This window comes from Candoia aspera, chromosome 17 (assembly GCF_035149785.1).
Source record: "Candoia aspera isolate rCanAsp1 chromosome 17, rCanAsp1.hap2, whole genome shotgun sequence".
Taxonomy (NCBI): Eukaryota; Metazoa; Chordata; class Lepidosauria; order Squamata; family Boidae; genus Candoia; species Candoia aspera.
The window spans coordinates 4192501-4205524 of record NC_086169.1 but is presented as its reverse complement, the minus strand read 5'-3'; the positions used below and the strand labels follow the sequence as shown (position 1 = coordinate 4205524).

Here is a 13024-nt window from a genome sequence, read left to right as displayed (position 1 = left end):
AATGGCGTGGGGGACAGGTCTGGGGTGGGGAGCTCTGCTCGGGGCGGGGGGGAAGCTCTGCTCTGTCTGTTGCAACGGTTGGGGGCACTTTAAAGAAAAATAGCTGCATCGGGGCGTCCACGTAGCACCTTCAGATCTGTAATGGCTCATCCTTGGGGGTTGGACTAGGTGATCTCCAAGACCCCTTCCGACTGTTACATTCTGCAATTCAGTGTTCCCATGGGGAGTGCCTTAATCTGTCCGGTGTCACTGGATTCCAGGTTCTTCTGTTTAGCTCTGACAAAAAATGATGCTTCTCTCAACATCCTTGATCAAGCTTTTGCGTCCGACATGGTCGTTGCTTATCGATGCATCTGCAAGGAGCGGCTGCCTGGGCGCTTAAAGGCCTTCCAACCGTTGGTGATCTCATTTGTGGGAGTCAGCCTTCTGCTGGGGGGGATCCTACTGCAAGCTGCAACTCCCAGCATCCTTCCGGGCTGGCCATGCCAGCTGGAGAATTACAATTTAATTTTTATTTTTCAATTTAGGCACCCCCCAACTACAGAATAATTCTGGTGTCCCATATCCAAAAGGTTGCAAGTTCTCCACCCCCCCCCAACTCCTCTTCCTTACCAGAGAAAGTCTGTACATTCTTCAAATTTGGCATTTAGAAGTAGCCAGGTTCAACCTTTGATGTCTCCAAGTAGGAAAAAAAATCCTGTTTGAAAATCTGGAGAGTTACCGTTGGTCAACATCAACAGCCTAGGGTGCATCTTTCAGTGGTACATCTTGGTATGAAGCAGGCTGCTTCCTTTCTGCTTATTTAATAAACACCTATTTATTTTGAACAATGAGGACTAGATTCTTATTTTACTTTTAGGAGAAAAGCCATTGCTCGGTGCATGATTTGGAAAGTTCCTGTCTAGCATTGACAATACTGGACAGATTTGTGGTCCGACTTGGCCTTACGTGGCTTAGTAATTTGGTTGTAAGAAATACAGGTAGTCCTTGCTTAAGAACCATTCGTACAGTGATGGTTTGGACTTATGACGGTGCTGGAAAAAAATGACTTATGACCAGTCTTCACACTTACAACTGTAGCCACATCCCTGTGGTCACGTGATCACGATTTGGGTGCTTAGCAACCAGTTTGTATTTATAACTGTCACAGCGTCCTGTGGTCACGTGATCGCTATTTTCGACTTTCCCTGCTGGCTTCTGGCAAGCAAAATCAATGGGGAACCCCGTGATTCACTTAATGACCACATGGTTCACTTAACATCCGTGGTGATTCGCTTAACAACCCCTGCAAAAAAAGGTCATAAAATCGGGTTGGATTTGCTTAATGACCGCTTCACTTCCGGTCCCAATTGTGGTCGTTAAGCAAGGACTACCTGTAGTCTTTTTTGTGTCTGTGTGGATGGGGTTGGGCTCAGACCAGATCAGTTTCGTTGTCTTGGTTTGGCCTAAGCAAGCAACAGTTGGAGCCTAATCAATGAACTTTGGGATCATTATGTCAACCGATGTTCAGTTTTTATTGCTGGTGAAGCAATGGGGGAGAATAAAGCTGGGGTCTCTTGCTTTGTGCTCTCGCTGCGTTTCCTCCCACAGAATCTCAGAAGTACGATGAGAAAAGAGACAGACTTTTTTTCTGACCCCTTCACATCCCTGTTCCAAGACTGGAGTTTTCATCTGCGGCCGAGTCTGGCCAGCTGTTATACCTCATCCAGGAAAATTCAATGTTTTCCAGATGGAAGGTGAAACGGCAACAGCTGGGGATGCCCACTGTTCAGTCGGGTTGGGACAATTTGTACCCACGTTCCTCCGGGTGTGAGTCTGTCTTAGATGCCTTTCTAACCTCAAAAGCAGATGTAGAAAAGGACTTTTCCCCAGTTTCCCTTCCCACACTGCAGGCCTCTGACTTTTCCACGTGTTTTATTTGTTAACTTTACAAACATTTATCCCACGGTCTGCCAAAACGGGCCTGACACAAAATAACTTCAGGAAGATGATCCTTGCAAATGGACTCAGGTTGCAGTTCTTCAATCTATATTTACCAGAAAAAAAGATTTAAAATCCCCCTCAAAATAATGACTTTTAAAGCTGGAGGGTGGCCTTAGGTTCACAAACAATGCAGTGATGGGGACAGAAGGTTTTAATTTTCCATTCTTTAGGGGTGGGAATGTCTTTAAACTCTTCTTGAAGTCAAAATGGTGCTAATTTTTAAATTGCAAGAGTTAAGGTTAGAAGGAGGGAGGGAAGGATGGAGAGAGATGGATAGATAGATATGACAGAGAGAGAGATAGAGGGATGGATATAGATAGATGATAGACAGACAGGGATGGATGGATAGATAGATGATAGATATGGATGGATGGACAGACAAGAGATGGATGGATGGATGGATGGATGGACACACAGAGGGATAGAGAGAGAGATGGATGGATGGATAGAAATACAGATAGACGGACGGACGGACGGACGGGCGGATGGATAGATATGAGAGAGAAAGAGATGGATATAGATAGATGATAGAGAGGGATAGATAGACAGATGGGTGGATGGATGGAGGAATGGAGAGAGAGATGGATGGTGAGAGAGATGAGATAGATGGATAGACAGACAGACAGGCAGGCAGAGATGGATGGATGGATGGAAGGATGGACTGATAGATAGATATAGATAGGCAGAGTTGATGGAACATTTGAACCCAGGATTATCCCCTTTGCTCTCTTAAGACAGAACCAAGCACGCATTTTGGAGCACGGCTATCTTAACCCAGAAGACCTTCTTCTCCTTTTGTGGCTCTCTTTAAAAGTTCACCCCTTTCCTGTTTCAAACAACCCTAGCCCCCTTACCAAGATCCCAGACCAGCTTAGACGCAACTGCCCACCCACCATGGAGTATTTGGAGGCCCCATTGGCTAAGTCAGAGGAGCAAGATTGTTCTCTGTTCCCAGGGAAGAATGACAACCACAAAGCGATAAAGTATATAAATATTTACAAAGAGGGCAAGCTGCTCCACATGGAACAGATTTTTTTTCAGAATGAATTCGTGGTTATCAATCCAAGGCTGGACAGCCACCGGTTTGGAAACAGTGCAGGCTGATTTCCTGCACTTATTTTATTAATAGCTTTATTAATAGTTGCTGATATCTATGGGGGTGGCTCTGTGTTTGCTGCCCTCCATCTCTGTCTCTTCACACACACTTTTCCATCTCCTTTCTCTGGATTTGCCTAAACTTGCGTTCACAGCCAGAGTTCACTTCCTTCAGTGTTTCTCACTCCCACTCTGTTCCCTGGTGAAATTGTGGGGTCTGTTGTCAGTTTCACAGAGAAGGCGGGGGGGGGGAAGAAAACTGAAGAACCTGACTAGGGGTCCCCCACTGCATTTCCCTGGAGACAGAAAAGTGTGCAGGCAGTCCTCTCTTAACAGCCATTTGTTTAGTGACGGTTCGGACTTACGACGGTGCTGAAAAACCAACTTATGACCAGTCCTCACTGTTACGACTGTGTCCCCACAGTCACGTGATCACGATTTGGGCACTTGGCAACTGGTTCACATTTATGACTGTTGCAGAGTCCTGTGGTCATGTGATCGTCATTTTTGACCTTCCCGGCTGGCTCCTGGCAAGCAAAATCAGTGGGGAACCATATGATTTGCTTAACGACCGTGTGATTCACTTAACACCCATGGTGATTCACTTAACGACCACCACAAAAAGGTCATAAAGTCGGGTCAGATTTGCCTAATGACCGCTTCACTTAGCAACTGAAATTCTGGTCCCGGTTGTGGTCATTAAGTGAGGACCACCTGTAAGTTTTTTGTGGGGTTGGGATCCATTCCTGTCTGTTTACATGATTAGGGGAAGGGAAGAGAAAGGCTGTGGGTGGCAGAGTAGAAAAATATGCTTCCAATCCAGACTCAATGCAAACAAACTCATTCCCAAACCCCAAACCACACATTTTTAAGGAACGTTAGAGCATCATTGAATGCTTCCAGATACGGCTTTCCGTCTGGTTTAAGGAATTTTGCAGGGGGTCCAAGCATCATTATTCTCCGCTGAAAAGAAACCAGCGCCATCAGGATTTGGCTCTCCCAAAGCAGAGGCAAGAAATGAGTTTTCAGACTGTGGCAGCGAGGACCGTCCCTCTGGTGTTCCCCCCAAACCCCACCAGTTGCATCCCGGCTTAGCGTGTTAGGGAAAAACGGCAGCGCAGATATTTCTTCTCCTTTCATGACCACACTAATGAAAAAGGGCAAGCTTCAGTGGCTGGCAGCGAGGGGCAGCCGGGGCCGTTGAATAGATCCTCTGCCTCTTTTAAGAAGAAAGGGCCAAGTTCTCTCCCTTTGCCATCAGAAGTTTCAAGGCAGAAGGAAACAGTTGACAAAGGAATGTTGGGATAATGCCTGGCGTGCATAACTGGCCCTAAATGTTCTCTAGAGGGCTGGCCAGAGGGGCCAAGGGGGGGAAGTTGGGTTTTGTGGCTCTGCCGGTCAAGCTGGATGCGGCTTGGAAGTGGCTTGATGCTGGTGAAGCTGGATGTGGCTTGGACAGACACACCAGGGCTTCCTATTAAGCGTCACTTCTGGGTGCACCGGTTGGCACAGCCAGGAAAAGGGGATTTTCCTTCTGCCCCCTCTACACATCCCTTTCCATCCAGCTGTCAAGGCTGGGACCCCCAAATTGAAACACCTTTTCAGACTAACCAATTGTAGTCAAAGGCTAAGCTTACGCCAGTGATGCGTCCATCTGATGACATCAGCCAGGGCTCCGGAGGGCTTCGGGCAGCCTTTGAGCACCCCCAGTCTAGGATGTGCCCATCTGGAGCATGTTTTGCTTCTCCTTTCAAAGCTCCCAGTTTGGGAAGTTGGGAATCCTGCGGAGACTGGCTGTAGAAAGGGCCGACGTGAAATAAACAAGGAACTTTGTTTGTTCAACAGGCTAGGTTCGTGCCCAGGGTCCTGAGCCTCCTAACACATAGGCTGATTTGCACAATCTGTTAAGCTCACACCAAATAAGGCGACTTGATACAATAATCTATCACAGGCTTTTCAAAGCTTGTTACCCAAGGTCGCTCCAGGCAATCGAAAGCAAAGAAACAACGCATAAGAAAAACAAGAACGGTAAGGAAGAGAACAGTCACATCATGTCAACCAGAGAGAGCAAAAAGCAGCAAGCTGTAGCCAGTTTGACGACTGTGGGCAAAAAACGAGCCGGACCTGACTGGCCTGTTTTTCGCTGGCAAGCGAGGAACAAGAGGGGCTTTTTTTTTGCCCTGAGCAGACGCCGTGATGTCACTATGCAAGCTCCGCCCTGCAGCAGCATCGTGACCCAAGCAACGAAAGGAGGGGCTTGCCTGGTGATGTCACTGAGGGGCGGGGCTTGCCAGAACTCCACGCTTAGGGAAAAAAAGACCTTGCTAATTAAAAAAGATAACTCAGAACTGAACGGGGGTGTTGTTTGAGAATAAGAGCGAGTTGGCACAGCCTTCCACTTTGTGTCCAAAAAAACCCCCCAACATGACCAAAAATGGACTCCCAGGGGGACATTAAACAGGATGCCCCGTGCGTGTGGTCTGTGCTGTTTTCAGCTGCAAATGATTCATAGGAAAAAGATTACGGCATGTCATTTTTACTGCTCATCCTGGCGGACCCTTGGTCAGCCTGCTGCTCTAAAGATAATAAAGATCCCGCTTGCAAATCAAGGCGATGCCCTGCACACAAGGGTGACGCGTTCCGAGCCTGGCCTTGCTCCAATCCCCAGGGTTGGCCACTGCACTCGTCCTGCACATGTGTTCAGGGCTTAATTTTATTGGGAAACAGTTTTGAATCACTCTTGAACCTTCCCCTCCATCTTAGGTAAGCCTAGCTGGCAGGAAAGCGCCAGTTCGATGCATTGCTGGCATTTTTGTGGTTAGTTTTCAGTATACAGTCAGGAGAGACACTGAGGGGGTTACAGTGGCTGAATCTTGCCCTTGTTAAAAACTCATTTTCATTGCAGTTTATAGCTCAGGGCTGGGGTGAGCAATCTGCTTTATCACTCCTTTTCTCTCCCTCTCAATCTCCCTCCCTCCCTCCCTCCCTCCCTCCCTTCCTTTCCTCTGCCACCCACAACCTTTCTCTCTCTTCCTTTCCCCTAATCATGTAAACAGATAGGAATGGATCCCAACCCCACAAACAATTTACAGGTGGTCCTTGCTTAATGACCACAATTGGGACCGGAATTTAAGTTGCTAAGCGAAGTGGTCGTTAAGCGAACCTGACCCGATTTTACAACCTTTTTTTGCGGCGACCGTTAAGCGAATCACTGCGGCCATTAAGCAAACCACATGGTAAGCAAATCACACAGTTCCCCATTGATTTTGCTTGCCAGAAGCCGGCTGGGAAGGTCGAAAACGGCGATCCCGTGACCACGGGACGCTGCGACGGTCATAAATGCAAACTGGTTGCCAAGTGCCCAGATCATGATCACATGACCGCAGGGATGCTGCAATGGTTGTGTGAATTGCAAGTCGGTTTTTCAGCACTGTCGTAAGTCCGAACTGTTACTAAGCAAATGGTTGTTAAGTGAGGACTACTTGTAATTTTTTTTTTGGAAGGTCCTTTCCTGGATTTACTGGCCGGATGGGTGGGCAAGGCTATTCAGATGATAAGGTAGTGAGTCGCCTTGAAAAGTTTGGAATAAAAATGCCTAAATATGTGTGAATTGCACGATGGGCAGGTGCGGCTCTGTGCAAAGCAGTGGACAAATTATCTGTTTTTCTACTGGTTTGCTTATTATTGAACCAAATTATTTCTTACTCGGAAAAAACGGGCAGCACGTCGCTGTTTTGATGAAGTTCTGTGAGCACCACCCAAGACTGAGTGTTCTCGGCTGGACATATGAGTCTTGTTCCTCTTAATTCCCTGTCTGTTGATGTTTTTCTGGATGTTTTTCCTTGTCTCCTTTTTATTTCACTCCCTGCCAGGCAATCCTTCGTTTTTTTTAAAAAAACTTGCCTCGTATTGTGTAATTTCCTCCTCCGCTGCCTAATTCAAAGGCGACAGGCAGCAATTATCAGAAATGTTAAGGGATTCGGGGAGGGTGGGAATTTTTAGACATAAACAGCCTAGGCCTGAAAACATGAGGATGTGCATGGGGGGATCCCGTGTTCCTGCCTGTGGATCTGTGGGCGTTGGAAAAATGCCAGTCTGAGTCCTCCGTTTGTTTTTACAGATGCAAGGCAAGAAATGTGTTTTTCATCCATTCCTAGCATGGGAGGACTCAAGAAGAAGATTCGGTTGGACAAGGAGAGTTTTGCTGAACTCCCTCCATTGACAAGGCGGGTCCGGCATGTGGCTCGGATGAAAAGCATGATTGGGGCATCCTGCAGAAGGAGGACCTTTTAATGGATGTTGATTCATCTTTGGAGAACTCATTTTCCAGTTGAGGGATCAATGGGTAGGTTTGCCAAGACACCGCAGAAGAAGCCACTGGAGAGTTACAGGCAGTCCTCACTTAACAACCATTTGTTTAGTGATGGTTCAGACTTACGACGGTGCTGAAAAAACTGACTTATGACCAGTCCTCGCACTTACGACTGTCGCAGCATCCCCACAGTCACATGAACACAGTTGGGGCGCTTGGCAACCAGTTCGCATTTATGACTGTCGTAGCGTCACGGGGTCAGGTGGTTGCCATTTTTGACCTTCCCGGCTGGCTTCTGGCAAGCAAAGGCAATGGGGAACCGCGTGATTCGCTTAACAACCATGTGGCTTGCTTAAAGCCCATGGTGATTCGCTCAACGGCCGTTGCAAAAAAGGTCATAAAATCGGGTTGGATACGCTTAATGACCACTTCACTTAGCAACTGAAATTCTGGTCCCAAGTGTGGTTGTTAAGTGAGGACTACCTGTACATGGAGCTGGGTGAAAAGGAATTCGCCATAAGCCAGCATTTGTGAGCTTTGCTAAAAAAATCCACACACATTCTTCCAGTTTCTGGGGAACGTTCTTCAAACAGGTTTTGAAATGGTGGGACAGCGTGAATTGCTGCAGGCCAGATAAAATGGGCTCAACACCCATTACCCTCTGGCCATCACTTCCAAGTAAAAGTTCAACACAATCAGGGAACACAAAGCTAGAAAAAGCTACTTCTAAATCCCTTTTGGACCATTTTGATCAGTACACCACCCTGGTTCACACTTGTGTTCAGGAGGGCCTGCAAGAAAGGGGTCAAAAGAGTCAAGATGGCAGCCCTGTGCCCAAAACCTTCCCTTCTTTCCATACTTCACCACCGTTGGGGCTGCCATCTTGACTCTTTTGACCCCTTTCTTGGGCAGTCCCTCCAGCTTTAGTAAGGTGCTCCAGCAAATGGAGTATGCTCTGCTTTGGCTTTGAGCGTCACGCCAACCCAGCCACGGTGGCTCATAAGCCACAATTGAATGTTGGGCAAACCCAGCCAGCTTGGGTCTGGTTCAGCCGTTCCGCCAAGCCCTGTTTAATGGGATGGGTGAAGCCAGGTTTTCATTCCTGGTTTGGAATCCCCTTGCCACTATACACCTATGCGCTGAGCCAAAACTGCGTAAATCTTCTCCATGGCACCCCTTCTACTGTAGAATATTTTCTTTTTGCCAGGTTGCAAATATTTTGCAAAGTTTTATCAGCATGGTTAGCGTTAAGACTCGGGGTATTTTTATTTGCATGAAGTTCGACGTAACTGCGGCACGTCATTTACGATTTAAACCGACCCTCTCTGGCTTCCATCGGCAATTCTGGTTTTTTCGCTATTTTCCTCTCTCCCCCTGCAGTGAAAAACAAGTTAAGCAGGGAATGATAAGGAAGCTATACGATCACATCCAGATTAGTTGTGCAGGGCGCCTGACCATCCAGATGTTGTCAAGAAGACGTCAGATTTGGTTCAAAGGTTCGGCTGCATTGGGAGCAAAAACAGCATTTCCAGTTAGAGTTTTTATATTTCTTGGAAAAACAACTTTAGACTGGAAAAGGCCTGAGGCAATGAAATTGAGCAATCCCAAGTGGACCGAACTTGGGAAAGATCTCCTGGGGACCAAAACCATATAGGAAAGAAAAAAAAAAGATGGAGTTAATTTGCATCTATCTGTCTGAATAAAAGCAAAACAGAATTTAATTTGCAGGACCAATGGCCTTTATGACAGTGACTGTTAAGATGATGCGTGATAGAGAAGCTGATAAATAATATTTTCTCCCACATTATGTCTTTTTTTTTTTGTCTATGTGGCTTGGAAACCAGTGAAATGTAAATGCAGTTCTTTAGAAGGACCCCAAATATTTTTTCGCCTCCTGGATATCAGCCCCACTTTTGCCTTTAATGGCCTGTTTGCTGAGCAGAAATTCACCCTTCCCTCTAAAACCCTTAGCTGCAGCTATGTTCCTCGTGATTTTACCCTGTGGAGGCTAGAAACCATTGCAGCTTGGATTTGCCATGAGCCCAGCTTTCTGGCTTCCTTTTGTAAGGAAAGGAATCTTTAAAAAATGAAATTAAAGGTCCACAGAACTGGAGAACACATGGTTGTATTTGCAGTAATCCCTTTTTAGCCGCTTTCCTTTCTCTTAAAAACATGCATTTCAGCCTGGCAATGTTGGCTCCAGGGGATTAAGCCATGCAAATAGGTTGCCAATTGAGTAAGCTGTAAGCAGGTGGAAAACAAAGCCTCTTTCATTCTCTGTGGCTGATCATCCTTTCTCTGTTGAATAACCGCTTGCTGACAAAACACAAGTCTAGCTCTTGCCGAGGCATTGGGTCTGCTTCAGACTGGGCACATAGTCCCTGCATCTAGAAAGCAAGCCTGCCAGGGATAAAGCAGAGGTCCCTGAAAAGCTAATTTTTTTATATGCAGGGATTTTTTAAAAAAATTGATAGGATTATTGTCACCTTCTGACATCTGAAGAGAGGCAGCTTAGCTGCGCTGCAGGCGATCGGTCTGCGGATATAGGGAGCCCCCTTTTTCCCTACATGGGATAAAGCAATTTAGCTGAACCAAGACTCGAAGTTTTATCTTTGAGTCCCTATTAAATCTCCCCCCTCTCCGCCAGCAAAATCCACGTGGGCTTTGGTTAGATTTGAGCGCATCCCTACCTAGGAGGGATCATTGCCTGCCTCCTCTCCTCCATTTCTTGAGACTGACAAAAACACATGCGTGGGCCAACCTGGGAATGTTCAGCAGGCTAATGTGGCTTTCCACAAATTCTTCAAAAAGGTGTGTTGCCCCATCTCAACAAGGCACCTTTTGCTTGGAGCCAGCTCACTCCCTTCCTGTAATGTGAACTTTTTAGCAGAATGTCTTATTTTCCTTGGAAAAAATGCCAGCAGTTTGGCTGCCCGCCTTCCTCAATCCCCAATCGATGGGTTAGGTCCTTGCCCAGCTGAAGAACATTGCCTCTGGTGTGCAGATTCAGCCCCTATTTTGTTCCAGAGTTTGGGATGGCTGCGGAAAGGGCCAGCTTCTAATTCTCCTGTTTTTGTCCGTCCTTCCCCAAATCTGGCAACCTCTGGCCAGGTGTTGACCACGCCCTTCGTAGTCCCTTGTGATGGGCGTTGCAGTCCAATGTATCTGCAGAGTGCTGGGCCTCGTGAAGGGTGCCCTAGGGGATACCCCTCTTTGGGAAGGACCCCTGAACAGATGAGCCTGTGGCTGTATGGCAGATTAGTGCACCAGGAGTATCCGTGTGTCTGATCACAGAACTTTCCAGCGGTTGCTTAGAAACATCAGTTCTTCTTCTGAGGCTTGGCCCAGAATGGAGCATCAGTGAATCTCTCTTCCCCCATCTTCATTGACCTGATCCCTAACAAAGCTTCTCTTTTGGGGTGACCCCCTTCGACTGGCCACCAGTTCTCCTTCCTTCCTTTCTGTGGCCCCCAGCTGAGCGAGGGGCTGCCATGTCTTCCAACTCCTTGCTCCAAGTGAAGATCCTCTTCTGGTGAGCTGGGAAGAAGAGTGCCTGTGAGGGTGGGGTTCTTGGACCTCTGCTCCCCCTGAAAACATCATCTTATCCTCTTCCAGGAGAGACCCCTGCAGATGGGGAGGGCCCCCCCAACCCATCAGTAGGGCAACTTTAACATTTAGAAGGAAGTTAAGGTGATGCAAAGGTCTCCAAACCATGGGAGTTATGTAGAGTCTGGATTTTGCTGTCCCTGGGGAGGAAGAAGATGTGGAGAGAGGTCTGTGTATGTTTTTGTGCGTGCGTGCGTGCGTGAGTTTAAATATAAGAGGCTGCTTTTAGGGCTGCACTAGAACCTGAGTATGTTTTCTGTCTTCCGAAGGCTCAGATTTTGAGTAGGATGTGAACTGGGAAGAATCCTGAATGCTTTAAGATGCTCATTCTTGTTCTAACCCAAATCTGGTCTTGCCTGTCTGGGCACACGACCCCATTTGAAGCAAAGTCATCTGCAATGAACGGGTCACCTGGATGGGAGCACAGAATGAACTGTAGCTTTATCCTAGCTTGCTCTGGGCCTTCAGCAGCCAATTAAGCTGCGGGAATCATGAGGGAGAGATCCCCCCCCACCCCCACATTTAGCATATTTTATTGTATTGGTTTTCCTACAGTTAGAGTAGGTGCTTTATTCTATTTTATGTACTGTCAAGAGAAGTGTGCTTCTTAATCTTAAAGACTAAGAGCCTGCCTGCCTTCCTTCCTTCCCTTTCACTTTTTTCCTTTCTCCCTCCCTCCCTCCCTCCCTCCCTGCCTCCCCTCCAGTTCTTTTTCTTCCCTTCCCTCCTTCCCCTCCCATTCTCCTTCCTTCCTTCCTTCCTTCCTTCCTTCCTTCCTTCCTTCCTTCCTTCCTTCCTTCCTTCCTTCCTTCCTTCCTTCCCTTTCACTTTTTTCCTCCCTCCCTCCTTCCCCTCCAATTCTCCTCCCTCCCTCCCTTTTACTTTTTTCTCCCTCCCTCCCTCCCTTTCACTTTTTCCCTCCCTCCCCTCCAATTCTCCTCCCTCCCTCCCTTTCACTTTTTCCTCTCTCCCTCCCTTCCCTTCCCTTCCCTTCCCTTCCCTTCCCTTCCCTCCTTCCCCTCCAATTCTCCTCCCTCCCTCCCTCCCTTTCACTTTTTTCCTCCCTCCCTCCTTCCCCTCCAGTTCTCCTCCCTCACTCCCTCCCTCCCTTTCACTTTTTTCCTCCCTCCCTCCCTCCCTCCCTTTCACTTTTTTCCTCCCTCCCTCTCTCCCTCCCTCCCTTCCCTTCCCTCCTTCCCCTCCAATTCTCCTCCCTCCCTCCCTCCCTTTCACTTTTTTCCTCCCTCTCTCCTTCCCCTCCAGTTCTCCTCCCTCCCTCCCTCCCTTTCACTTTTTCCTCTCTCCCTCCCTTCCCTTCCCTTCCCTTCCCTTCCCTCCTTCCCCTCCAATTCTCCTCCCTCCCTCCCTCCCTCCCTTTCACTTTTTTCTCCCTCCCTCCCTCCCTTTCACTTTTTTCCTCCCTCCCTCCTTCCCCTCCAGTTCTCCTCCCTCCCTCCCTCCCTCCCTTTCACTTTTTTCCTCCCTCCCTCCCTCCCTTTCACTTTTTTCCTCCCTCCCTCTCTCCCTCCCTCTCTTCCCTTCCCTCCTTCCCCTCCAATTCTCCTCCCTCCCTCCCTCCCTCCCTTTCACTTTTTTCCTCCCTCCCTCTCTCCCTCCCTCCCTTCCCTTCCCTCCTTCCCCTCCAATTCTCCTCCCTCCCTCCCTCCCTTTCACTTTTTTCCTCCCTCCCTCCCTCCCTTTCACTTTTTTCCTCCCTCCCTCCTTCCCCTCCAGTTCTCCTCCCTCCCTCCCTCCCTCCCTTTCACTTTTTTCCTCCCTCCCTCCCTCCCTTTCACTTTTTTCCTCCCTCCCTCTCTCCCTCCCTCTCTTCCCTTCCCTCCTTCCCCTCCAATTCTCCTCCCTCCCTCCCTCCCTCCCTTTCACTTTTTTCTCCCTCCCTCCCTCCCTTTCACTTTTTTCCTCCCTCCCTCTCTCCCTCCCTCCCTTCCCTTCCCTCCTTCCCCTCCAATTCTCCTCCCTCCCTCCCTCCCTTTCACTTTTTTCCTCCCTCCCTCCCTCCCTTTCACT

General features: G+C 48.1%; 1 protein-coding gene across 1 annotated transcript in view; it reads right to left on the bottom strand.

Moving 5' to 3' along the window:
• TTC9C (tetratricopeptide repeat domain 9C) overlaps positions 1 to 13024 on the bottom strand; it is a 395268-nt gene that overhangs the window by 76452 nt on the left and 305792 nt on the right. The gene's annotated exons all lie outside the window — the stretch shown is intronic.